At 43.8% G+C, this 27,082-nt stretch overlaps 1 long non-coding RNA gene across 1 annotated transcript; it reads right to left on the bottom strand.

Annotated features, from left to right (window-relative positions):
• Positions 1 to 9,684: 9,684 nt before the first annotated feature.
• LOC311058311 lies at positions 9,685 to 11,773 on the bottom strand. Its single transcript, XR_014602044.1, has 3 exons — positions 11,239 to 11,773; positions 10,032 to 10,150; positions 9,685 to 9,786 (listed from the first exon to the last, which is right to left on the bottom strand). It is a non-coding gene; the product is annotated as an uncharacterized lncRNA (long non-coding RNA).
• Positions 11,774 to 27,082: the final 15,309 nt, after the last annotated feature.

Below are 27,082 nucleotides of genomic sequence, written 5' to 3'. Positions count from 1 at the left end.
ACTTTAATACACAGACTGTGGATTTAAAGCATGTGGACTTGAAACACGAACCTGTGGACTTAAAACACGAACGCAAAGCATCGCATTTGTAGTGCTGAACCAAAAAAACACGTGCAAACCAGAACTTGTTCATTCAAAAATCTAGTGTGTGAATACAAACCAAGAGTGTGTGAATACAAACCAAGACTTGTGCATTCACTCATTATGAGACTGTTCTGACTCCATAATTTTATCGTCTACTCAGGCTTTAGTGAGCCCCCCAGACCGTTTTTAAGTTGCTTGATTCAGTATTTAGATATTTGATATTCATTTTATCAGACACGCCCCCTTCCTATACAAACACATTATAACTTCAAACTCCATTTTTAACATGTTAGATTCATGAAAAACACCCGTCCTTGGTTCTGCTGACTCACCCGGCCCTCCTAATACGTGAGGGGGCCGTGTTTTTTCGATTACTTTTTTATTTTTTATTTTTTTATTGTATTACATTTTTTAAAATTTCCAAAAAATATATTAAAAATAAATGAAAAAAGTTATCGAAAAAACACGGCCCCCTCGCATATTAGGAGGGCAGGGTGAGTCAGCGGAAACAAGGATGGGTGTTTTTGATTAATCTAACATGTTAAAAATGGAATTTGAAGTTATAATGGGTTTGGATAGGAAGGGGGCGTGTCTGGGGGTTCACAAAAGCCTGAGTAGACGATAAAATGACCCTAAGTTTTTTTGAAAGTGAAATATCCCTTTAAACATATCATATTCATCTGCAGTCATCCATCACACAGTTGTTCTATTAAATAAATGATATTAATGTCTATTATGGTTGTTTTGGACGACTGGGCACCTGGACATCTGGGCACTATGGTACATGTGGGCACCTGTACATCTGGGCACTAGGGACAGGTGGGCACCTGGAGAGGTGGGCACCAAAACCATCTGGGCACTAGGGACATGTGGGCACCTGGACAAGTGGGCAATTAGGGGTGGAGACATCTGGGCACTAGGGGCATGTGGGCACCTTGACAACTGGGCACCAAAGCCATCTGGGCACCATGGACATGTGGGCACCTGGACAACTGGGCACTAGAGACATGTGGGCACCTGGAGAGGTGGGCACCAAAACCATCTGGGCACTAGGGACATGTGGGCAACTGGGCACCCGCCGTTCTAAAAATGGTTTATGCCACTTTTTAAGGTTAATACCATGGTATGTTGTTTTATATAATGGCATATACCGTATTTTTTAAATGGTATGCCTTTCCAAAACGCTATGTGCCTTTCCAAACCGGTATGCACCGTTCCTGGGAGTGGTATGCAAAATTGCTTTATACCACTTGTTGTTAATTATTATTATTATTATTATTATTATTATTATTATTATTATTACCCGTATTAGTATTAGTATTAGTATTATTAATATAATTATTATTATTATTATATATATAGTGTTGTGATTATAATGTGCAAACATTTCAACATCCTTTTTCTATATTGTTCATCTTGGAGAGCTAAATAAATACCACAAAACTTCGCCGCCTGTCTGGACAATGGACTCATTCCAATTACCCCCTGATCTGCATAAGATTCGCTGCCTGGTGCCTCAGTCGCTTTTGAGTTTTTATTGTTGTTGACAAATAGCCACTACAATAGTGTTATTATAGATAATTATATATAAAACGACATACCATTTAAAAAGTGGTATAAAGCAATTTTGCATACCACTCCCAGGAACAGTGCATACCGGTTTGGAAAGGCACATAGCGTTTTGGAAAGGCATACCATTTAAAAAATACGGTATATGCCATTATATAAAACAACATACCATGGTATTAACCTTAAAAAGTGGCATAAACCATTTTTAGAACGGCGGGTGCCCAGTTGCCCACATGTCCCTAGTGCCGAGATGGTTTTGGTGCCCACCTCTCCAGGTGCCCACATGTCCCTAGTACCCAGTTGTCCAGGTGCCCACATGTCCATGGTGCCCAGATGGCTTTGGTGCCCAGTTGTCAAGGTGCCCAGTTGTCAAGGTGCCCACATGTCCCTAGTGCCCAGATGTCTCCACCCCTAATTGCCCACTTGTACAGGTGCCCACATGTCCCTAGTGCCCAGATGGTTTTTGGTACCCACCTCTCCAGGTGCCGACCTATCCCTAGTGCCCAGATGGTTTTGGTGCCCACCTCTCCAAGTGCCCACATGTCCCTAGTGCCCAGTTGTACAAGTGCCCACACGTACCATAGTGCCCAGATGTCCAGGTGCCCAGTCGTCCAAAACAGCCATAATAGACATTAATATCATTTATTTAATAGAACAACTGTGTGATGGATGACTGCAGATGAATATGATATGTTTAATATACATACAGTAACAGTAGGCTACTGTGTGATTGCACAAACATTCGGTTCTGTTTTCTCTGTAATAAATGTGTGTGTAAATATCATATGTATAAGATTTTTTGAAATATATATTTAATTTATACAGATATCATAGGATTTATGATATAGATTTGAATTTCTAATTGTTTATATGAATCAGGAAGGATACATACGAAGGGGGTAGGAGTAAATACGTCTTCATTTCTTCCTATTCCTTTTTGAACATGTTGGGGATTATCCCCAAGCATTTATTTATTGTTATATATTATTTAGTTTTGCTTCATATTTTTAAATATATTATGAACGCAGTTATCATCATCAACAAAATAATAATACATTTGACCACTGACCAGCTGTATGGGTTGGAAGTTATTTTTTTGGTGATCGCTCTGGGTTTGATTGCTAAAGCCTGAATGGGACGGCAAGACACGCCCCCTCATTAACATACCGTCAATGAAATACGGCATTAAATAAATGTTTAAATAAATGTTTAAATAAATAATTAAATAAATAAATATGTAAATAAATAAGGAAATAAATACATACATAATTAAAAACATAAATATAAAAATAAATGAATACATAAATAATTAAAAACATAAATATATAAATAAATGGTCACATAAATTAATACATTTCAATATTTAATTGTATATTTCTTTTAAATTATTTATTTAATTATTTATTTAAAAAGCTGCTCAGCTTTGGCATTTCGACAGAGATATATATATATATATATATATATATATATATATATATATATATATATATATATATATATATATATATATATATATAGAGCCATGAAAATGAACTTGGGAGTTATGGACTGTCGGAATGGCGGGACTAAATGTCGGAGAATGGCGGTATGTCGGAATGGTGGTATGTCGGAATGGTGATACGTCGGAATGGCGGTATGTCGGAATGGTGGGATGTCGGAATGGCGGTATGCACCCCTCCTAGACACACGTCTAACAAAGAGATAAACATGTACATAAATAACCTGGAGGATGTCTAACATCAACTAGAAGTCATGGAAATCTATCAAATCTATAAATTGTAAACAGATGAAAAGTGTAAACAGATAAGGTTACATCATTAAAATGAAGGATTACATTGACACTACTGAAGCACAAACATGTAAAACAAGGTGAAGCAGGAAGTGGCTGAGGCACAAGCAGTCTAACACTATCTTCCACCTGCTGGGGTTATTTAACTCCTACATCTTCCCACTGGTCATGTTCTTCCCAACAGTCTGGTTCTCTTTAGGATATTGAGCAAATACTTCCACTGAAAAATATTTGTGAACACAAAAATCTAGCCTAAAAGGGTAGGCAAAATAGGTTAAAAAAATGTGTTTTTAAAGTGAAAAAAAAAATATATATGCCAACTGAAAATAGTCCAGTCAATGAACTTTTCCACCATAGACATTCATGTAGGCTAATTATACACATAGTAGGAAATGCCTGTTCACCAAATACATACGTAGGTTATATGTTTGAATTTGCTATCACTTGTCCTACTGCTCAAATTACAATGATTATATTATTGACTTATTGTCCTTAAGTGAAAATAAAATGTTTTTAAAGACATGCTGTTTTCATCTTTTCTCATCAGAGAAGATATTAGATATTACATTTGTATATAGAACTCAGTGATGTAGCTGTTAGTAGCACCAACCAGTAGTAGTAGAATAATTTAGAGAAGCTGAATATAAAATAAACCAAATAGACTGTTTTATCTATTAGTTTACCATTGACTGCTAGTGCTCATGAATTACATGTGAATGTAAAAGCTATAGGTCAACCACTGACCATTTTACATATTTATAAATGTTTATATTTCCAACATAAACCTTTGTTAACAGCCTACTTAGTCCAATGGCAACATCATTTATTTGGCTTTTTAATTCTGGACATGACAACAATGATAGATGTATATCCATACATCCTATCATAATATAATTAGTAAAAGGTGACTTAAGTATCTAACAGTATCTAGAACAAGTATTTTGTTTTATTTTATTTTGTGGAAGTGTGTTCTCTAATGAGTGAATTTAAAAAATGTTATAATTGAAAACGAGATATATTGAAAGATGAAACCCTAACTTAAAGTACAAAAGTAAAGTACAAATCTGTCCTAGAGTATTCTAGTGCATTATATTATCAAATAGACCTAGATTTATCCAGGTGATATCATGCATTTTCTTCTTACCCAGTCAAATCATTACTGAAGTGGTATTCCAATCACCCATTAGAATACCACTTCAGTGGTGATTTCCTTAACTTTCCCATTCTTGGCACAGACAGTAACCAGAGGTTAGTGAAAGGAAGGCAAAAGAGGGAAAACATGACAATTTATTGATGTTTAAGACCAGGCTTGCTGCAGCAGTCTGGATAACTTGACCTTCAACACATACCTTATATGAATTTTATGTTGTGAACATTATTAATAACAACAACAACCAATAATGTGTCTCAATAGAGTGTTTATTATTTAAGCAAAACAAAAGTAACAACATATATTTTGGAAAGCAAAAATCGAGCCTAAACAACCAGTCTAAAAATAAAGCGCATATCTACACGAGGCCGGGCATCAGTCTACATATCTATGACACGTGACAGCATAATTTGACAACATTTTAAACATTGTGCTGGTGAAAAAAAAGTTGTTCTTACTTTCCAATCAAGCTCATGTCACACTGTTCACAGTGATAAGGTTTTCCTTACATATGTGTGCGCTCATGACGTTTTAGACTTCCTGACTGAGTAAACCCCTTTCCACATTGACTACAAGGAAAGGGTTTAAATCCTGAGTGCACAATCTTGTGACTTTGTAATGTATATGACCGACTGAAAGACTTTCCACACTGGTCACATTGATATGGCATTTCTCCTGTGTGAATTTTCTGGTGTGTTTTAAGGTGTGCAAATTGAGTAAAAACCTTTCCACATTGACTGCAAGGAAAGGGTTTAAATCCAGAGTGCACAAGCGTGTGACTTTGTAAGTGATGAGCCAGACTGAAAGCCTTTCCACACTGGTCACAGCAGTATGGTTTTTCTCCTGTGTGAATTCTCTGGTGTATCATTAACTCAGCTTTTGTTTTGAAGTTGCTCCCACATTGTTCACAGTGGTATGTTTTTTTTTTTTACATATTTAAACGTAACACGTTAAACGTTAAATGTATATTCCCAACATAATCCTTTGTTAATACTTAGTCCAATGGCAATGCCATTTACTTGGCTTTTTAATTCTGGACATGACAACAATGATAGATGTATATCCATACATCTAACATAATATAATTAGTAAAAGATAACTTTTAAGTAAAGTAACAGAGTAACAAAAACCACTAGGGCTCTAAAGTGAAACTATTATCAAATTTAAACCAAACACAAAGTGCAGGATTCAGAATAAAAGGAGGATGCTCTTTGAAAATCAATAGAAAACTGTTATAAAGGGAAGATAAAGAAATGAGTGAAAGCAAGTAACTTACTGAGGTCTTGATGGTCTTTGGGTTCCTCCTGTTCAGCAGAATTGTTCCTGGTGGGGTGGAGAGAGTTCATCTTCACCTGAAGTCTGGAGTCCACAGTCAGTTCTGGTTGAAATGATTGATATCCTAATCCTGGAGGAGTTGTGAAGACATGGCAACTACACACTCTTCTTATACTAGAGAGCCTGGGGTGGAACCACTAACTGCTTGAATGATTGGCCAACGAGGAGAACAATAGAACCATATCTCCACCAATCACAACCTGACATCTTACATGTCAAAACATGTGCTCCAGCCCCCCCTCCTCCCTAACTAGGAAGTGCAGTATGGCATCAAGGACAACTACCAGAGAGGACTGTGTTGTACAATACAGACAGAGCCAATTTGCAGAAACAGCCTTCTCTGTTTGAGATTCACATTACTGGAACAGTCTTCATATTGCATTTAAACTGTATATAAAAGATGTACCACATTTACAGAACCTGGTTTGGAGAAGAAAAAAGCATGTGATTGTACAATACAGCATCTAATTTAATCTGACAACAAATATGATGTGGTCTAACGTTGCACGATATGTTATTCCAATTGGTCTTTCATGTGCAAATGAGGTTTCTATAGGGACTTGACTGGTCTATCTATGCACATTCCTTCATAACAATAGAACATGGTGGTGAAGGAACAACTGCTCATCAGACTGTGTTTATAGCTTGTGATTGTACACCACAGCATTTCATTAAGTCTGAGAACAATGTTATGGGTTCTAACATTAAAGGATCTTCTATGTGATGAGCTCAAAGTACAATAAACATAAAGTACTCCTATAAATCCTGTTGCTGTAGATGCTTTGCTGATGTCTGGTTGCAACCAGAATCACATTGTGACTACTACTACCACACCAGCCAAACATGCACAATACATCACCACAAGTAGCAGTAAAAGGCATTCAATGGCACAATGTTTATCATAACAGTGTACAGGTAACCTGTTAACAGGTGATCAGGGAATGTCCAGGTTGTTGGTGCAAACAGTTTGTCACTCGGTCATAGCACCGCCTGCATGATAAAACACACCATGGTGAGAACTCATATTCATTTCATTCATAAAGAAACACTTGTGCTGTGACAATACAAAAGCAAGCCTACCTCCAGACCTGTATGTAAACACACACTGGCAGGACTCTAGTTCTGAGCTCCTAGACACACGTCTAACAAAGACATAAACATGTACATAAATAACCTGGAGGATGTCTAACATGTTCAACTAGAAGTCATGGAAATGCTTGTGCTGTTGCAGTACAAAGTAAGCACCATCATCATTATGCACTACTTTACTGACTGAATTACATGTGAATAGTGAAGCTATAGACCAATCAATGACAAAGTCTCACGTCCACCCAACAATGAATCAGACTAACTAGTGTGAAACACTGTTGAAATTACTGACATAGTCTATTTGATTAATGTTATTGTTACACACCCCAGGGGTGTGGCTTAGTGAACATATTATAGTTTTAAAACTGCATGTAAAGACCTTATTCCGAATTTTCAGTAGCCGGAAGATTGACCAATAACCCGGTTAGAAGAAAGGTATTGAGTGCATGTAAACGTAGCCACTGACTCTGAAAGAGCATAGTGTCATACCTGTACTTGTAGCTTGCTGTGGGCTCATCAGCTGCTGGGCATGGACAGGTCTAGGTTTTGGGATCTGCAGTTGTTGGTACTGCACCGCTTCAGCTGAAAAACACAATAGGAAATACACAAAGCTGAGAAGTCATTGGTATATGATGCTATTGTGACCTTTCATGTGAGGAAATATTTCATTTTCTTTAGAGTTTACAATTTAAGCACTTCGCTGACGCTCAAAATCCAGAGTGACTTTTATTAAGCAAGGCAGTACATCAATACATCAAGATCAATGCATCAAAAGCAAAGACATTGTATTGTACATACATTGTACATCTAAGGAAAAAAACTAAACAATACAATCTAACTTATATGTAAGGTCAACGAGCAGGTGCTATGGAGTCTGCAGAGGTGAATCTTCAAGGGTTACCTGTACTTGCTATTGTGACCTTTCATGTGAGGAAATATTTCATTTCCTTTAGAGTTTACAATGTAGGCATTTAGCTGACACTCAAATTCCAGAGTGACTTACATTATGCAAAGCAATACATCAATACATCAAAAGCAAAGACATTGTAATCTAAGAAAAAAAAACGAAACAATACATTCTAACTTATATGTAAGGTCAACAAGCAGGTGCTATGGAGTCTGCAGAGGTGAATCTTCAGGCCACGGCAGAAGCTAAGCATTAAGTCTGCTGTTCTAAATGCAACATGAGATTATTCCACAGTTTGGGAGCCAGGGGAGATTTTTAGCGGTGCCAACCGCTCTATACATGACTTTGTCCGTGTGTCCGTTTCAGCCTGGGATGAATGAGCACAGGATTTTAAACGGCTATAACTCCAGTTTGCAGCATGCCACCAAGTCCACATTTGGTATGTGGACTTAGACCACCAATAGGCACGAGCATGCATTGATGAAGTTATCAAAGAGGGGTCCAGGGACCCCCAGCGCCCGTATGAGCGATGAGCACGGGATTTTAAACAGCTATAACTCCAGTTTGCAGCATGCCACCAAGTCCACATTTGGTATGTGGACTTAGACCACCAATAGGGACCAGCATGAATTGCTGAAGCCCCGCCCCCTCTGTCCAGGGACCCCCCAGCGTATGTTATGTCCGTCCGCCCGTATGAGCACGGGATTTTAAACAGCTATAACTCCAGTTTGCAGCATGCCACCAAGTCCACATTTGGTATGTGGACTTAGACCACCAATAGGGACCAGCATGAATTGCTGAAGCCCCGCCCCCTCTGTCCAGGGACCCCCCAGCATATGTTATGTCCGTCCGCCCGTATGAGCACGGGATTTTAAACAGCTATAACTCCAGTTTCCAGCATGCCACCAAGTCCAAATTTAATATGTGGACTTACACCACCAATAGGGACGAGCATGAATTGTTGAAGCCCCGCCCCCTCTGTCTTCCCATTGGCTGGCCTTTAAACAGCCATAACTCAAGTTCGCAGCATGCTACGGAGTACAAATTTTGCACATGGACTAAAACCACCAATAGGGACGAACTGTAATTACTTAAGCCCCGCCCCCTCTGTCTGCCCATTGGCTGGCCTTTAAACAGCCATTATGGCAGTTTGCAGCATGCTACCAAGTACACATTTGGTAAGTGGACTCAGACGACCAATAGGGACGAACTGAAATGAATTAAGCCCTGCCCCAAAGGCACCGCTTCCTTCACACAGGGTGTGATTTTTTTAGGACGAGTGATCCCTATAGTCAGCATCCCTATATTAACTGATTTGAGGCCGGTTGGGGCTGTAGGATGTGAAAACCTAAGTTTTGCTTCCTCAATGTGTGCATTGCAGCGCCCTGTTTTAGTGATTCAGAAAGAGCATGGTGTCATACCCACAGATATAGAAACCTAGATACCTCATTGGCCTCTGCAGTTCATTGGAGCGACATGCTTGGTATGGTGTCCACCATTTTTCCGGGGGGAATGGGCACTGGCCAATCACAGCGTGTTGACTACTGGCCAACCACAGCGCGTCTTTTCCAGGACTTGTCAGAATCTAGATGTCCCGCCCCCACCTGCCTCTGATTGGCCTTCTGAACGCCCCCTTTTGTGACGCACACGGTAATTTCCAGCTGCCCCCCCCGCTCTCCCTAGGAAAGTGGGGAACATAGGACCCGGGGAACATAGGTACGGTCCTTAAAATACATGCATTGCATTTAGTCAATAGGCCTACCTGGGAAATCCAAGTGAGGTGGTTTTGCAAACCGTTGTTTTTTGTCACTGTCAGCACTCAATTGGTCATCAGAGTCGGAGTTGGCATAGTTGGAATTTGGCCTAAATACAATTGACAGAAATGTAGTCATAATGTTTGTTAGCCAAGTCTACAGTCTCATACAAAGCCCTCTGGCCATTTTCTGAGCTGTGTAGTTTACTTAATCCATGTGGCAACATAAGCTGAGCTGTGATTGGTGTGATATCGTGGTGGTCAACATAAGGACAGACGTACTGACTAAATCTAGACAACTCAGCTGGACCCATCATGACAATGCTGAGGGGAGAAAAATAGGTTATCACTTTACTTGGATTTTCTTTTCTTCTTCCCTTGCTGATCTCTTTCATCGTCTGTTTCTATAGCAGAGGTAGGACACGCTGTTGTGACATATTTTTTTCTCTCTCCGCTTGGCTTCAGCATGGTTCTCTGAGAAGTACAAGGGAAAATGCAAATTGACATAACTGCAAAAGCACATGTGAATCTGTAGTTGTCATCTATGCTGCTGCATCTGATGGCAGGCAGCCAGGGGCGACGGTGGCTCAGGGGTAGAGAAACAGTCTTTGGAACGAGGAAGGATCCCGGAAGGTTCCCAGTGCAAACCCGGGCTCCCCCTGGGTTACTGTGGAAGAGTCCTTGAGCAAGACTCTGAACTCCTAGTTACTCCCGGTGAGCAGGTTGGTGCCTTGCATGGTTTCCTCCGCCATCGGTGTGTGAATGGGTGAATGTACTGCACAATCTATGTAAAGCGCCTTGGTTAAAGGCGTTATATAAATGCACCATTTACCATTTACCAGCCTAATCCAAATACATTTTACTCTTATGTACCTGCACACAAGATGTCACAGCAAAGTACAACTGTATACTTTGATTAGTTTTGTACCATAAATTAACCATGGCATCCATTTTCTGGTCATGTCCTTTAGTGTACATACTTGGAAATGAGCAAACATTCCACAAAAATAGCTGATCAACAATATCATAATGTGTCACGTGTGAGTCTCCTATATGTGTATATATCATAGACTGTATAAATGAGATGGACAAACCCACTCCGCTGCTTTCTACAGACCGAAAATGAAGCCGATTGTACCAAGACTGTAGGTCCGCCATCTTTCAATACGCGTCAGAATGAGACCAGACCATTATTGGTTGTGTAGCTTGTCAATCAAATCATCCCGCCCCTCCTAGAGAATAGCCTACTTTATCGTCAATTTTATAATAAATAGGACCATAATTTAGCAAAACGCATATCCTGATGATTGAAAGGAGACTTTAAACTAGCGACTGGAAGCATATAGAATTTATGTCAATTTTTATTACAGTAAGAAAATCTAGTCTAAAGTTTGTCAAAAAACCCATTCACTTGCGTTAAAATAAATTCTTTCTGACACCGCAGGTCGGCGCAGGGTAAAACAGCGCCACTCTGGCCATTTTGTCGGCCTCATCGTAAATATCTAAGACTTGCCCCTTGGTATATATACACAAACACGGTATGTCTTGCACAGATTACTCACCACAGCTAGTAAGTAGGCGCACATCCGTGTAGACGGCCCACTTTTCATTTGGTTGCATTCTCTCTTTGATGGCTTTTGTTAATGTAATTTTAGAAGGGGGCCATAACAGAATCTTCTCTTCGGCTCTATACCAACTCTTGAGAACCACTGCTGTCCCTCCACTGGGGAACTGGGCTACTGGGTACAGCACCTCACCATCCATCTTAAAAGGGCTATGGCTGAAATGACAACTACCCAATGATCTCTTCATACAAGCCTTTTCCCATACTGCCCTACAAAGCCAAAGTTCAGTAACTACAAAATAATGTATTGTTATACGTTTGGAGAGAATCACTTAATTTGTACCGCAAGGCGCCAGCGGCCGACAACAAGTTTACAAGTTGCTTGCAGTTAGGGTTATGTTTAGGTATAGTCTTAGTGCGGTTAGGGTTAGGGTTAAGTTTAGACATTGTTTCAAAAGTGAGAAGTGACGGCGGGGGGGAGGAGGAGGAGGATGGATCTACTCAAAGCCAGGTCTGAATCATCAGCAAGCAGATCTTTGACAAACTGCTCTAAGTACTGAGAAACACTCTTTGGCTTACTAAGACCACAAAAAATGCCAACAACAAATGGGGACTTGCTGTAATCACATTTGAGACAACCAAGTATGGGCCAAAACTGAAGTTTAGAACTTTTGAATAAGGGTAAGCCATCTATATTGAACTGTAAATTAAATGTAGTCAGGGTTGCTGGTAAAATCAAACATGCCAACCGTGAAAGTACACCTTTAACAATGTTTCTGTGTTCCAAGCAATGTTCTTCCGTCTTTAGGAAGGGTGGGATGAAATGTCTTCAAAATAGACAGCAAAGAGGACAGTGCAACCAGAGAGACTGAATAGTTTGTTGCCCAATACTTCAAACTTGTCATGAGTAAATCTTCACTATTCTCCTCACTGTCCGAGCCAATTTCATTTGCAGATTCAATATTGTCTAGAGCCCGACCGATGCCAGATTTGTGGGTCCGATGCCGATACCGATTTTGGAGATACTGGACCACCAATTGCCGATGTTTTTGACCGATATTTTGTAATGAAATAAAATGATAAAAAATAAATAAATTACTTAACTTCAAAACTTTGTTTTTTTTATTAAAGTGACAGAATTCAAGATTGAGAACATTTAAATAAAATGCAATCACATTAATACAAATAAACATAAATAATGTTTTGGCACATAAAAAGGCTTAAGGATTAAATCAAATCAAATCAAAACATAAACATGTTGCCTTGGTTTAATTATGCAATGCACCCTGACTCTTTACAGCATAGAGTGTAAACAAACTACACATGTGGCAAAATCCTTTCAACATAAAAGTTATAAAACTATCTGTAAACTTGCAGTATGTTTGCAACTCTGCAGCATTGACCTATTTTTAAGTTGAATGAAAACACACAAAACCCTGCTATTTTAGCAGTCTGGCAGCTGGGGCACCATTAACAGTTCTCAGTCTCTACTAAGCTGCATTACAAAATAATACGTTTGTTGAAGAAACAAAACATGTTGCTGTTTGCCAGCTCAGGTCAACTATTCTTTATCTCAAATGAACTAGTACTGCCACTCAAGCAGTGGCAGATTATAATACAGGAAACAGAGCTTTTCAGCATTGTGACCTAGAAGTGAGCTTCTCTTTGCATCATAAATGCCCCCAACTGTGCTGAACACCCTCTCGCTGGGAACTCGAGGTTACGTAGGTAACCCCGGTTTCTTTAGAATACGGAGTGATATATTCACTTATGGGATATCAGCGCCCCCTGGCGATGCAACAGAGGTACATACCATAAACTCCCGAGCCAATTCATTGGCTGTGACGGGTATGTCACGTGTCCGGAACCGGCTTAAGGGTATAAAACCGGCATGAGACTAGTAAACGCCCTCTTTAACAGCAGCTCTCTGCACGCTAATGCGCACAAAAAGGGGTGTTAGGTGAATATATCACTCCGTATTCTAAAGAAACCGGGGTTACCTACGTAACCTCGAGTTTCTAGTCGAATACTCCATGATATATTCACTTATGGGATATATAAACCCCCCTGGGCTATAGTCATACAAACCCTCACAGTCCCGCACGCCCCTCTGCCCCAAGGCCCCGCCCCCTGGGCGTGACCTTCGGCCTCACGGGCGCCCCAGCCCACCGGCCGGGGTGCGGGAAACAGACAGAAAAGGTAGACCCTGACAGACTCAGTCTGCCTCATTGCACTAATGAACAGACACTAGTCTGTACCAAAAGCAACAAGAAACCCTGACAGACTAAATCTGCCTCATTCCACTAATGAACAGACACTAGTCTGTCCCATAAGCAAACACGAGGAAACAGAGTCCCCCTCCCCCAGGACCCTACCACACGGTGGTCCCCAGGGGACTGTAGGAGGAAAAAGGAACCCGGGGAGAGAGAACAGGACCATGCCTGTCCAACCACCCCCGCCTTTTAACTAGAGACAGCTGCCACACCCAGAACCGTGTGCGCCATTGAAGACGCCGCCACGTCCAGGCTGTAAAAGGCCGCAAAGGTCGACAGGGACGACCAGTTCGCAGCCGCGCATATCTCCTGGACCGGAACTCCCCTAGAGAGGGCCCAGGACGTAGCCACGCCTCTAGTAGAGTGAGCCCTCAGGCCCTCCGGAACTGGAGTGCCACTACTGCCATAAGCCAGCCTAATGGCATCCAAAATCCATCTGGAGAGTGTCGCCTTGGCCACAGCCCTCCTTTGACCCTCAAAGGAGACAAACAGCTGTGTCGACGACCGGCCGGCCGCTGTCCTCTGACAGTAGAGTTTTAAGGCTCTTACCGGGCAGAGACAGTGCAACCGCCCATCCTCCGCTGAAGCAAAAGGAGGCGGATGGAAGGCCGCCAGTTCCACCGGGGCCTGTGTCACCACCCCCCAAACCCTCTTGTCGTCACCAGAGAACCTCATGCATTCTGGGCTCACCGAGAGTGCATGTAAGTCACTGACCCGTTTGGCGGTGGCCAAAGCCACCAACAGGACCGTTTTGAGACTAACGATTTTCAAAACCGCCGACTCAAAAGGTTCGAACGGGGGAAGGCAAAGTGCATCGAGCACCACTGCCAAGTCCCAGGTCGGAAAAAGCGGTCTAGAAACCGGCCTAGCCCGCCTGGCCCCGTTCATAAAACGACGCACCAGAGGATGCTGGCCAACCGTCTTGTCACCAAAACCTTGATGGCAAGCTGAAATGGCCGCCTGATAAACTTTGACCGTCGAAAAAGCCAAACCCTGGTTTAACCTGCTTTGCAGAAAAACGAGGATGCTGCGCACCGGAGCCTCGAAAGCCACCACCGGCGGCGACTGCTCCTGACACCAAGACACAAACATGTCCTATCTGGTGTCGTACGCGGCCATTGTAGAAACGGCCCTTGCCCCCTGGATGGTAGCCACCACATCAGGAGGCAAGCCGCATGAAGTCAAAGTCTCCCTTTCACGGGCCAAACCCACAGGTCTAGGTCCTGAGGCCGCTCGTGAAAAATGTCTCCCCCTCCCTGCCGCAGCAGGTCCCTGTCTAGGGGGAGGGGCCATGGTTCGGCGTAGAGGAGAGGAGTTATCTCCGACCTCCAAACGCTCCATGCTGGGGCCACTAGCAGTACCGTCAGTCCCTGGAGCCTGACCCTCTCCAGCGTTGGAAGGATCAGATCCAATGGCGGGAACGCATACAGCAGCACGTCCGGCCAACTGTGTGCTAGGGCATCCAGACCCAGAGAAAAGTCCCCCCTCGCCATCGAGAAGAAACGAGAACACTTCGCGTTCTCTTTGGAGGCAAACAAGTCGATCTGGGCCCGGCCAAACCTGGCCCAGATCAAGTCCGCCACCCGCGGACTGAGGGACCAATCCTTGTACCACAGCCTGCCTCTGGACAGCAGGTCCGCCCCCCTGTTCAAGAGGCCTGGTATATGAGACGCTCTTATCGACGCGAGGCGCGAGTCGCACCAGAGTGTCATCTCGCACGCCAGGCTGTCCAACCCCAGGGAGGCCAAGCCTCCCTGCTTGTTGATATAGCTCATGGTTGTGGTGTTGTTTGTCCTGATCATGACATGACAACCGCGGATGCGAGTCTCGAAGTGCTTGAGAGCTAGAAACACCGTCAGTAACTCCAGGTAATTGATGTGGGCCGTCTGTAGACTGAGGCCCCACACCCCCCTGGCTGAGCGGCCTTCGTGAACCGCACCCCATCCCTTGAGGCTGGCGTCTGTAGTGATGACCTTCCTTGACAATACAGCACCTATACTGACTCCTTTGGACAGAAAAGCTGCTTGTGACCACGGTCTGAGTGAAACCATGCAACGTGGAGACACCAGAACCTTCTGAGAACCCCTGGTGGGCGGAATTCTGAGATTCCGCATCCACCTCTGAAATGGTCTCATGTGGAGCCTGCCCAGCCGGATCAGGTGTATAGCCGAAGCCATGAGACCTGCCGCCTGCCTGCACAGCTTGTAGCTGACACGGCGCCCCACGTGGAAGGACCTCACACATGCCAGAAAACTCTGTATCCGTTCCTGGGATAGATGAGCCATGAGCGTGGTCGAGTCCAGCGCGATCCCTATGAAGGTGGTCTGCTGGGATGGCACCAAAACGCTCTTTTGGGTGTTGATAATGAAACCTAGCGAGGTTAGGTGAGAGACCGCCACCTCCGTGTGCCGCATCACCTCCTCCCTCGAGCCTGCTGCCAGGAGCCAGTCGTCGATATAAGTCGACAGCCTGATTCCCATCCGCCTCAGCGGGGCTATGGCTGCGTCGGTACATTTTACAAACACCCTGGGGCTTAAGGACATGCCGAAGGGGAGGACCATGTATTCGTACCAAGGGGCAAGGCTGAGATATTTACTATGAGGCCAACCCGGATGTTTAGTAAATGTCCAGCGAGAGGCGCTGTTTCACCCGTGCCGACCTGTGAGTTCAGAAAGAATTTATTTTAACGCAAGCCGATGGGTTTTTACCAACTTTCAGACTCGATTTTCTTACTGTAATAAAAATTGTCATAAATTCTATATGCTTCCAGTCGCTAGTTTAAAGTCTCCTTTCAATCATCAGGATATGCGTTTTGCTAAATTATGGTTCTATTTATTATAAAATTGACGATAAAGTAGGCTATTCTCTAGGAGGGGCGGGATGATTTGATTGACACGCTACACAACCAATAGCATTCATTCCCCGCCCCCCGCTCTTGATTGACAAGTTACCCAACCAATAATGGTCTGAACTCATTCTGACGCGTAGTGAAAGATGGCGGAGCCACAGTCTGCAGCAAAGGATTCATTTTCGGTCTGTAGAAAGCAGCGGAGGGGGTTTGTCCATCTCATTTATACAGTCTATGATTCGTACACCCTCCCCTCGAATCCGAAGCGCAGGAACTTCCTGTGCGGAGGGTAAATAGGAACGTGGAAATAAGCATCCTTCAAATCGATGCTCGTCCACCAGTCGCCCTGACGCACCGTCCGCAACAGCCCCGCTGTCGTCAACATTCGAAAGTTGAAAACCGTTAGGTATTTGTTGAGACCCTTCAGATTCAGAATGGGTCGAACACCCCCCCCCCCCCCTTCTTTTTCACCAGAAAGTATTTCGAATAGAAACCCAGTCGGTTCTGATTCGGGAGTAACTCTCTGATAGCGCCTTTGCTCAAAAGAGAGGTAACTTTCTCTCTTAAAGTGCTGGCTGCTTGGCCCTTCGCCAGAGTAAACACCACTTTGTCTGACATTGGGGGCTTCCTGGAGAATTGCAACCTGTAACCTTTCTGTGTTGTGCGTAATACCCAAGGGTTCGGTTGACACTTCTTCCATTGCTCTATACACCGAGCGAGCGGGTTGGGGGATGACGTGGCACAGTGCATTTGTGCTGATAAATCATTGGGACCTCCTGCTTCTTTTGGTAAAAAACCTTCCGTCCTGCAGTGGCGCTTTGGCGCCCCCTGTAGGACGGGAGGCTGAACCGGCCTGACTGGCGTGACGTATTTCCACTGACGCTTGTGCGCCCTCGTGTGGACAAAAGTGTCAATGGTTCTTCTATTACCTTCAAAAGATTTAATGCATGTACATCTTTTATCCCACAAATGTCTGGATTCCCGCTCGGGCAAACCAGGCATTGTGGGCTTATTATGGATTGAGTGTTGGAGCAGAGTGGCCTCCGGTACGGGGACCACGCTGCTCCAACCCCCTAGGGCAGGTGAAATAAAGAGAGGTTTTGTAACATGAGGCACATTTATTTCTTTTTGCACAGAAAAAAATTGGCACATTTACAGCTTTGTTTTGGAATGTACAAAGTCTCTTTTTTTCGCTCGGGGAGCCGTCCACGACCCTGTCCTCCGAGCCTCGAAAATCCACTGTCCTCTTCCCCCGTGAGAACCACTGGGGGGCTAACTCCCACCCACTCCGCTCGTGGGGATGGGGGTGGGGTGGAACCGGCACTTGCGCCGGAGGGACAATGTCACTTGCCCCGCGCGCCACGGCGAGCTCGTCCTGAGTCACGGCGCGGGCCTCTGGTGTTAGTGTTGGGGGTGGGGTTCTGGCGAGGAGAGCCTCTCCCCTGCCTGTTCCCCGCGCTGCGAGGCCTCTCTGCCTGGGTCGCCGGGGCTGAAGAAGAAGAGCGGGAGGCGCCGGATGATCCACGGCGGGAGGAGGAGCGACCTCCTCTCGCAGCCTGTCTCTCCATGCGGGGCCTGGATGCTGCGGGAGGGGGGGGCTCTAGCATGCCCGAGGCCGCCTCCCTCTGAGCCTTCCTTGACTCCGTGGAGAGGAGGAGAAACTCTGAAGCCCCCAGGAACAGGTTCCCTGGATCCAGGGGGAGCGCCATCACTTTCTTTCTCGCGTCGGCGACTTCGGATTTAAACCGAGCGAGGTCGAGCCACCTCGCTCGTTCAATAGCAGCGCAGTCCGCCATGGACCTGCCGATCCAAGCGGTGGCGTGGGCTGAAACACGGATTGTGAGCTGCTGCAAAGCCTCCAGCTCCTCCGCGTCCTCCTTCCACTCGGCTTTCATCTTCAGTTCCTTCAGGCGCTGTGCTGTCGAGCCGTGGAGGATAGCCACCATATTCATGGCGCGCGCCGCCAGCGCTGCTGATTTATAAGCTTTCTTGACAGCCACTGAAAGGGCCTTTTCTTTGGGGCTGGTGAAAAGAGGTTCAGGGGACAGGGTTACCGTGTCGTGGTGTTGGTCCATGATCCCCTGTGCCAGTACAGTGTCCATTGTGGGGCAGGCGATGAGACCCAGGTCTGTGGCGCCTGCGACATCGAGGGAGAAGCTGAGCCTTCGTGGCTCGGCGTGGCTAGCCCAGGTGGAATGTAGCACGCCTTTGAAAACTTTTGCGGCTGGCACCCTTTTGGACCTGGACGGGCGGGCATCTGGAGGAGCCAACCCCTGGTATTCGACGACGGGAGCGGAGGAAGCGTCTCGCTCCTCCGCTGGACGCACGAGTCCACACCTGACCAGCGCTCTGTCCACAATCGCCGTCACCGAGTCGTCACGTGTCGCCTGGTCGGACTCTAGCTCCTGCCTAGCTGGCCAGGCTAGCTCGAGGCGTCCTCCGGAGGCTCCGGAGGCCTCGGGGAGGCTGTCAGGCGCTGGTCCGGAAGAGCGAGCCTCCCCTCGGTCCTCCTGGTAGGAAGGGAGTACGTTCTCGTCTTCTCCCTCTTCCATGCTGTCCCCTCCATCAGAGTCGTCGCTGTCCTCTCGAGACGACGCGCCGTCTCTGTAGGCTTGCGGTGGGGGAGGGTGGGGGGGAGGTGAAGGTCCGCTAGCGGGTTGCATCTGGTTGTATCCACAACAGCTCGGCCAACCAGGCGCCTGGCTCTGGTCAGACGGGCGTTGAGATGGAGAGTGGAGAAGAAGACGCAGTCCTCACAGTGCCCTGGTGCGTTGGGGAAATGCACTGCCGAAAAGGCGTGCTGGAGCCCGAGGCACGATATACAGAAGCCATGTGGATCGTCTCCTGCAATCAGCTGGTGGCAGTCCATCAACCCGCAAGGCCGTGGTTCCTCCATCGTGCGTCAGCGTCGTGTAGATGCTAGGCTAGGCTAGGCTAACAAGACGGGGACGGTAAGCTAGCTGTAGCTGTGAAGCTAAGAAGCTAACCGTTAGCACAAACTTAGGAGTAAAAACTTTCTCGTGGAAAGAAAATAAAATAGCTACGGGAGTTGCTAAAAGCTGGAAATTTCAGGAAAAAAACCCTTGGGTAGGTACGGGTACCACCGCTTCGGGCTAAAGCTGTTTTTTCAAGAAATCAATAGTTATGGTTTAGTTTGTAGGTTCTTTAGCGTGTCGCATTAGCTGCAGAGAAGCTGAAAGAGGGCGTTTACTAGTCTCATGCCGGTTTAATACCCTTAAGCCGGTTCCGGACACGTGACATACCCGTCACAGCCAATGAATTGGCTCGGGAGTTTATGGTATGTAGCTCTGTTGCATCGCCAGGGGGCGCTGATATCCCATAAGTGAATATATCATGGAGTATTCGACTAGAAACTGATGAGGGTGGTGCAGAGAGGTATCGTCTGGCCATCTTTGACAGTGTTTTGTACTGACCACTGTTCTGTTTCCACCATTCAAGGGGTTGCCACTTTTCCTTTTCAATGACCTGCTCTTTGAGGTAGGACTCAATGTCATCACCAGTGCCTCTGACTGTAGCTGGCTCCGTTTCTGAAGACAGTACACTGGCATAATAGTCCAGGGGCCAAGCCATATTTTGGTACCACCTAAGGTGACCGTAAAGTTTTTGTATTTTTGTCTTCCTACATGTCTCTAGTTTATATTTTGGTATGATAACCCTTCCAATCTTGTAGCTTAATGGCAGTTATCACTACCTACCGGCTAATGTATCCGGTAGGAGACACAAAGTAGAATCTTTGTGTCTCCTATCCCGGGCATCACATTATTGCGACAAAAAAACAATATATCCATGTATTCAAGGCTTCATGGGGTGTGCAATTGATAACTTCTCAGATTTTTGGTGTTTGCAAAAAGACTGCTTTCGATAAGCTTGTAAAAGTTGACCCTCCTTCGGTCTAGGGTGGTCATATCTGAATGGGTAGAGAGTCCCCCTGAAAAACTTAAAGGAGGAGTTCACCCAAAAAAATATTTATTTTCTATCAATTGCACACCCCATGAAGCCTTGAATACATGGATATATTTGTTTTTTGTCGCAATAATTTGATGCCCGGGGTAGGAGACACAAAGATTCTACTTTGTGTCTCCTACCGGATACATTAGCCGGTAGGTAGTGATAACTGCCATTAAGCTACAAGATTGGAAGGGTTATCATACCAAAATATAAACTAGAGACATGTAGGAAGACAAAAATACAAAAACTTTACGGTCACCTGGTGGTACCAATTTGTGAAAATATCAGTGTTGGCCCCTGGACTATAAAGGTCTTCCAGAACCTCTTCCACCCTTGATCTTTTTGGGTCTGCTCCATCTGTATTACCTTCTGCCTCTGTGGAGTTTTCTGCCTCTGGACTGTCTGCGCTTTGGCTGTCCATGATGTCCGACTCCTCCATGAGCCATGCTTTGGCTTGGCTAAGCACCACATCTGATGAGAAGGGACGGTTCTTGTAGCGAGGGTCAAGGAAGCATGCCAACACTACTTCTTTTGTTTTCTCTGCTTTTTCAAACGGCTTTTTTAGGCTCTTCAGCATGGTGCTCCTTAGGGTCTGAATGCCCCTGGTATTTGGTCCCTCTGGCTGAAGCAGCCGCTTCAGCACAGCCAGACTAGGAATGATACATGAAGCAGAGGCCTCTGATTTGCTCATTTCCAAGGTTATTTCTTCAAATGGAGCCAAAGTGTCAACCAGCTTTGAGACAAGGTCCCACTCTTCCGCACTTGGATTTGTGAAGTGCCCAAACTCAGCCGAGTAAACTGTGAGTGCACACTTTTGTGAAGCCTTTGCTTGGCGAGCACTGAATGATTGAAGTGTGTGGCACACCGCTTCAGCCTTGCAAGAAGATCCACAACCATTCTCTGTGCTTCAAGGCCATCATTGATGACCAGCTGCAGAGTGTGAGCACAGCAGCTCCAATCAGGGACTTCGATTAGTTGCATGCCTTTAATCATGTTGGACCCACTGTCCCGCAGCACCAGTAGCACACGTTCCTTCTCTATACCCCAGTGCTCAAGCATTGCCAAGAATGTGTCGCCAATGTATCTTCCAGTGTGGGAACCTGACATTGCCTTAATATTTAGGATGACTTGCTGTCTTTCCCAATCATTGTCAATGAAGTGTGAAGTCAAGCTCATCAGGGATTCTGAGGAGCCTGACCAGCAATCAGTTGTGAATGACATTTTGTCACCTGCATTTTCCTTTGCAACGAGGCTCTTTACTTTCTCTTGAACCTTTTCGAAAACTTGATCTAGCATATTTGTTCTGTAGAACTTTTCACTCTTTAAAGTGTAGCGGGGTTCTGCTGCAGCCAGCAACCTCTTGAACCCAACATGTTCGACAATTCCAAATGGCTCCATGTCAGTGGCGATCATTTCCAAGATAAGTCTATCAAAGGCTTTTGATCTTTTATCATCCTTTGACCATTTTGTCTGTTGATCCATGACTTGAGGCAAAGTGGGCTGGCTTGATTTTTGTTTGGTGCTCTGCTTCTCCTGGACCACTCTGTCTTCATGGGCCTCTTTATATTCTTCTTTGTGTTTTGATTGCAAGTGGCCCCACAAATTGCTGGTGTTTCTTTGGGAACGTTTTGTGGCACCCTGGCTCACCATCTTTTCACATATTTTGCATGTGACTTCATCATTCTCTTTTGTCAAATAATTCCACACCTTGCTTTTAACTCTTTCTTTCCCAGCCATCTATAACAAGAATAAAAAAAGAATCACTTTACTGTTTCAAACATGTAGCTATTTATATGAATATTATTGTTAATTTCATATATATATATATATATATATATATATATATATGTATATATATATATATATATATATATATATATATATATATATATATATATATATATATATATATATATATTCTCAATAAATTATAATTAGTTTTATTCCAACTACATCATAAAGTCTTTATCTAGCAATCTTCACTGTCCATAAAATTCAGTGGTGGGAAAAAAATATATGCTCTGACACGTGACTAAATGGCACACTTGCAATGTCAAGTCATTTGACACATGACCTCATTATATTTATTATTTATCACTTTACTGGAGTATTTCCAATTATCTATAGTATACTTTTACTTCTACTCCACTAGCCTACATCTCAGAGGCAAATATTGTACTTTTTACTCCACTACAAATGTTATGAAAACTTTAGTTACTAGTTACTTTGTAGATTTGAATTATTATTAGCTACTAAACAACATACATTAACCACAAGTCTTTAGCCTTTTTTAAACTTTGGCTATTTTACATTTTATACATTGTGAAATGGGACATTCCGTAAAATTAGTACTTTTACTCAAGTACATTTTGATCATCAGACTTTTACTTATAACAGAGTATTTCTTCAGTATTGATACTTTTACTTAAGTAAAGAAATTGAGTAATTTTCCCACCACTGGGTATCAATTTATATTTCTTGCTGGACAATAATGAAATGGGGATTCTGCTGTGTTTTGTCTCGTTTATGAATTTGTATTTCTCGTTGATCAGACGTCGAGTTGAAGTGCGCTGTAACTGCGCACCGAGGCAGCCACAGAAGACTCGCCCAAAAAAAACCTCGCCCCCATTTTTTTCGCGGACCCGCGGTTCTTGTATGCTTGTATGTGTTTGAAGATAAGGTTATGAATACGTTTAGGGTCAGACGTAGTTTTACTGAGGTTAAGTTAGGCATTAGGTTAGGTTTTGGCACCGTTTTACTGAGTTTAAGTTTAGGAATTAGGTTGGGTGAATACCGACAGATTTGCCCCGGTGCCGAATGCATTTTGGGGCGAGGGTTTTGGTGTTCACCGTGTCAGCCAGATTCACCCCGCTCTGTTCAGAAACAGCGTGGGGCTGTTAAGTAAGTTAACATCGCAGAACTTTGTTTATATATATTTCTTTAGCGATATACAAGTAGCCAGAAGATTGTAGTAGGTTATGCCCATAAAAATAAGCTACCTAACCGTTTGCGCGATCCATAAATTAACGAGCCTCGCATCGGGTCATTCATATATCATTTATCAATTCATTGAGCTCATATAGGCATTGTAGTGATACATAACTTTATCTCTCAGTCAGTATTATTATTGACAGATTGAGGAAAACGAGAAATCTTTGTGGATTTCACATAATATACATACCTTTACCACAGCAGCAGCACAATTTAGGAGGACTTTGTATCAAACGCTCAGCTGCACATGAGACACAGTCAGCCTGTAAGCTGTTAATGTTAATGACATAAACATCGGAACATTGGGGGAAATAATGACCGATGTCCGATGTCAGCATCGGGGTCCAAAATAACCGATGTATCGGTCTCACCGATGTATCGGTCGGGCTCTAATATTGTCATCCTCAGCTACACTTTCGAACTGTACATTTGTTGAGGCCTTTGAGGTTTTGGAGTTTATGTTTTCACTCTGATCATTAATTAGCGTTCTGTTTAGTGGCAAGTCTGATGTAGTTGGTAGAACTAGCAGGGACTCGGACGTGGTTGGAACAGCCACAGGATTCGTGCTCCTCAAACAGTGAAGATTTGCATTGGAATTAACAGGTAAATTAGAATTAGCAGCAGCAGCATTAAAATCATTAATGATATCCTGCTCCGTGTCTTTCACTAGTTTGCTAACTTTACGCTTTTTAGCCCAGTAAGATGCCATTATCTTTGTGATGAGGTGCTGTAATCATTATAAAGAAATGTTGCCCGTTTACTTTGCTGTAATGGACTCAGCTTCTTTCTTCAAATCTGCTTGTCTCGACACTGACACCGATCCTGAAAAAAGAAAAAGAAGAGTCCAAATGAATGGCAATTCAAATAAATGTGTTAAAAATATAGTAGATGAAGGGTAGAGCAGTGGATCCAGGACCCAAACGAGTGAAAACAGAAGCTCTACAAGCTCACAACACGACACTTTGGCCGCATTGTACACTTGTAGATCAGCTATTTTCACTACTTTGAAACATTTGTTTTCTAATATATGGAATTTCTTAGCAGACCTAAAGAATTGTCAGTATGGAAACCTATTGCAATAATAGCTGGTACTGCAACACTTGATTTGTGGTCATTTGTAAAAATAAATAAATAAATAGAATTAAAGGATACTGCAACATCTTAGATGTGGGATTTCAAACAATAAGAGGGAGAACTGCATTGCACAGTGAAACAAAACTAAACATTGCACAGTTGTAAATTTGGATAAAATCACACCCTGTGTGAAGGAAGCGGTGCCTTTGGGGCGGGGCTTAACGCATTTCAGTTTGTCCCTATTGGTGGTCTGAGTCCACTTACCAAATTTGTACTTGGTAGCATGCTGCAAACTGGAATAATGGCTGTTTAAAGGGCAGCCAATGGGCAGACAGAGGGGGCGGGGCTTAAGTAATTACAGTTCGTCCCTATTGGTGGTTTTAGTCCATGTGCAAAATGTGTACTCCGTAGCATGCTGCGAACTTGAGTGATGGCTGTTTAAAGGCCAGCCAATGGGAAGACAGAGGGGGCGGGGCTTCAGCAATTCATGCTCGTCCCTATTGGTGGTCTAAGTCCACATACCAAATTTGGACTTGGTGGCATGCTGCAAACTGGAGTTATAGCTGTTTAAAATCCCGTGCTCATCCCGTGCTCATACACTGGGGGTCCCTGGACCCCTCTTTGATAACCAGTGCCACGTGTGGCCAATGAGAGGAGAGATGGCATAGGCAATCTCCAAGTCCGTGTGTGTGTGTGTGTGTGTGTGTGTGTGTGTGTGTGTGTGTGTGTGTGTGTGTGTGTGTGTGTGTGTGTGCGTGCGTGTGTTTGTATTTGTTGCTTCTTTGCCGTGCTCATCCCGTGCTCATCCGGACGGACGGACGGACGGACGGACATACGGACAAAGTCAAGTGTAGAGCGGTTGGCACCGCTAAAAATAAGGCGAGTTATTATCTTAACTTTCTAAAATATCAGCGTAATTAACCCAACAATAGCAATGCAGACTGATACCAGCTGGACTACAATAGTACTTCGTCTCTGTACTTCACATTCATACTTCAGAATAGAAAGCTTAGAGAGCCCATTATTTCCCTATCCTTAATAATTACACTTTTCTGACTTAAGCAGATCAAACTATATAAAATTAAGTAGTTACCCAAACATCACCCGTGTTTATTTCACGCTGTCGCCCAGAGGGCTTCATGCTTTTGTAGGCTTCACCAAATTTAGCATTTAGCAGCACCAAACACACACACCAAAGACACCAATATGATCGCATTTGATTGGCTGATTTAGCGACGTCATTCAGTTACAATGAAGACGATTGGTCTGTTCACGCACCATTCTTGGCGCGCATCGGCACCTATTAGGAAAACATTGCAAACACAAAGAACTATTAAATAATGTATTGGTTATAGGTCTGAGAGCAGACCCAGAACAGTTACAGTTCCCCGTGTACAGTACACTAACAAAAGGACCGCAACGTCTGTCGAATCTACAGGTATATTTAGCTTAATAAGTCGACGTACATATAAACATATACAAACAGACATCAAACATAAGCACAAAACAATGTTTATTTGCTTCACTTAAAACGGTTAAGATACAAATAATAAATCAAACTTACTGTGCAAGACAGGCAGGGATTAGCCTCGGGGACCCAGCGTTTAGGCAGGGATAAATCCAGTCGAAAATAAACACACAGCCACAGTCTCACACAGCTGCCATGCAGGACGAGAGTGAGTGAGGAGGAGGAACAGGAAGTTGGTTGGGACATACCACTCAGCTTTAATAGGGGTATTGTGGAATGCTCCACTCCTTGTTATCTCCTCTGTAGGCAACTTATATTTTTGTGGTTACAAATTATGCATAAACCGTAAGAGGAAGATTTAAAGCAAAATCACACCCATTGTCCTCAAGGTATGGTGCTTAAGGCTTAATTTAAAATGCAACACCCCTGCCTATAAAATGCTCTGACCCAGTCTCCTAAAGAGAATGAAGTGGGAGGAACCCATATTAAGAGGGACAACTGCTTTCATCTTTCAAATGCGAATTGCAATATAAATGAAATTTTATTATTATTATTATTATTATTATTATTATTATTATTATTACTATAGCATATTTTTACTTTACATTTTGAAAGCCCATATATGGGCTTTCATAATGTAGGCATAATACTATGCTAATTATTATTATTAGTATAGCCTATTATTCCTTTAAATGAAAGCCCATAGGCTATATTTAACCTACACATTATTTGTTTAGGTACCTGCAAAACCCAGTCATTGTGACTACAGGAGATGTGCTGTTCGCTATGCCCTCCAAAAATACTCTGGTGAAGACAGCACTCAGTCTCTGCGAGCGCCTGTTTGTAACAGGTGACACAGCAGAACCCCAACAACCTGATGATGAGGGAACGGAATCAGAAGAGCAGAGTCAGGCTACCGTGAGCCTACAAGCCCACCTGCAGCAAGAAATCGATGCGTGCATGAAAGGCCCAGACTTGGAGGAAAAGACTGGGAATGACCTGCAGAAAATCCTTTCGAAGGAATTTGCGCTCTTCGAAGCAACCAAAGTCCGCCCGAAAAACTCCAACGCCTCTACTTGGCTCTTGGGACCATTCAGCCAACATCTGTGGAAGCTGAGCGAGCCTTTTCAGTGTGTGGGATTTTCATTACCAAACTGAGAAACAGACTGAGCGACAAATCAATCAATGCACTTTGCTTCCTCAAAGCCCAATTCCTCAA

The sequence above is a fragment of the Gymnoscopelus microlampas genome (assembly GCF_963454915.1).
Source record: "Gymnoscopelus microlampas genome assembly, chromosome: 13".
NCBI classification, from domain to species: domain Eukaryota; kingdom Metazoa; phylum Chordata; class Actinopteri; order Myctophiformes; family Myctophidae; genus Gymnoscopelus; species Gymnoscopelus microlampas.
The sequence above is the reverse complement of the archived record's forward strand: the minus strand, read 5'-3'. Positions and strand labels throughout refer to the sequence as shown.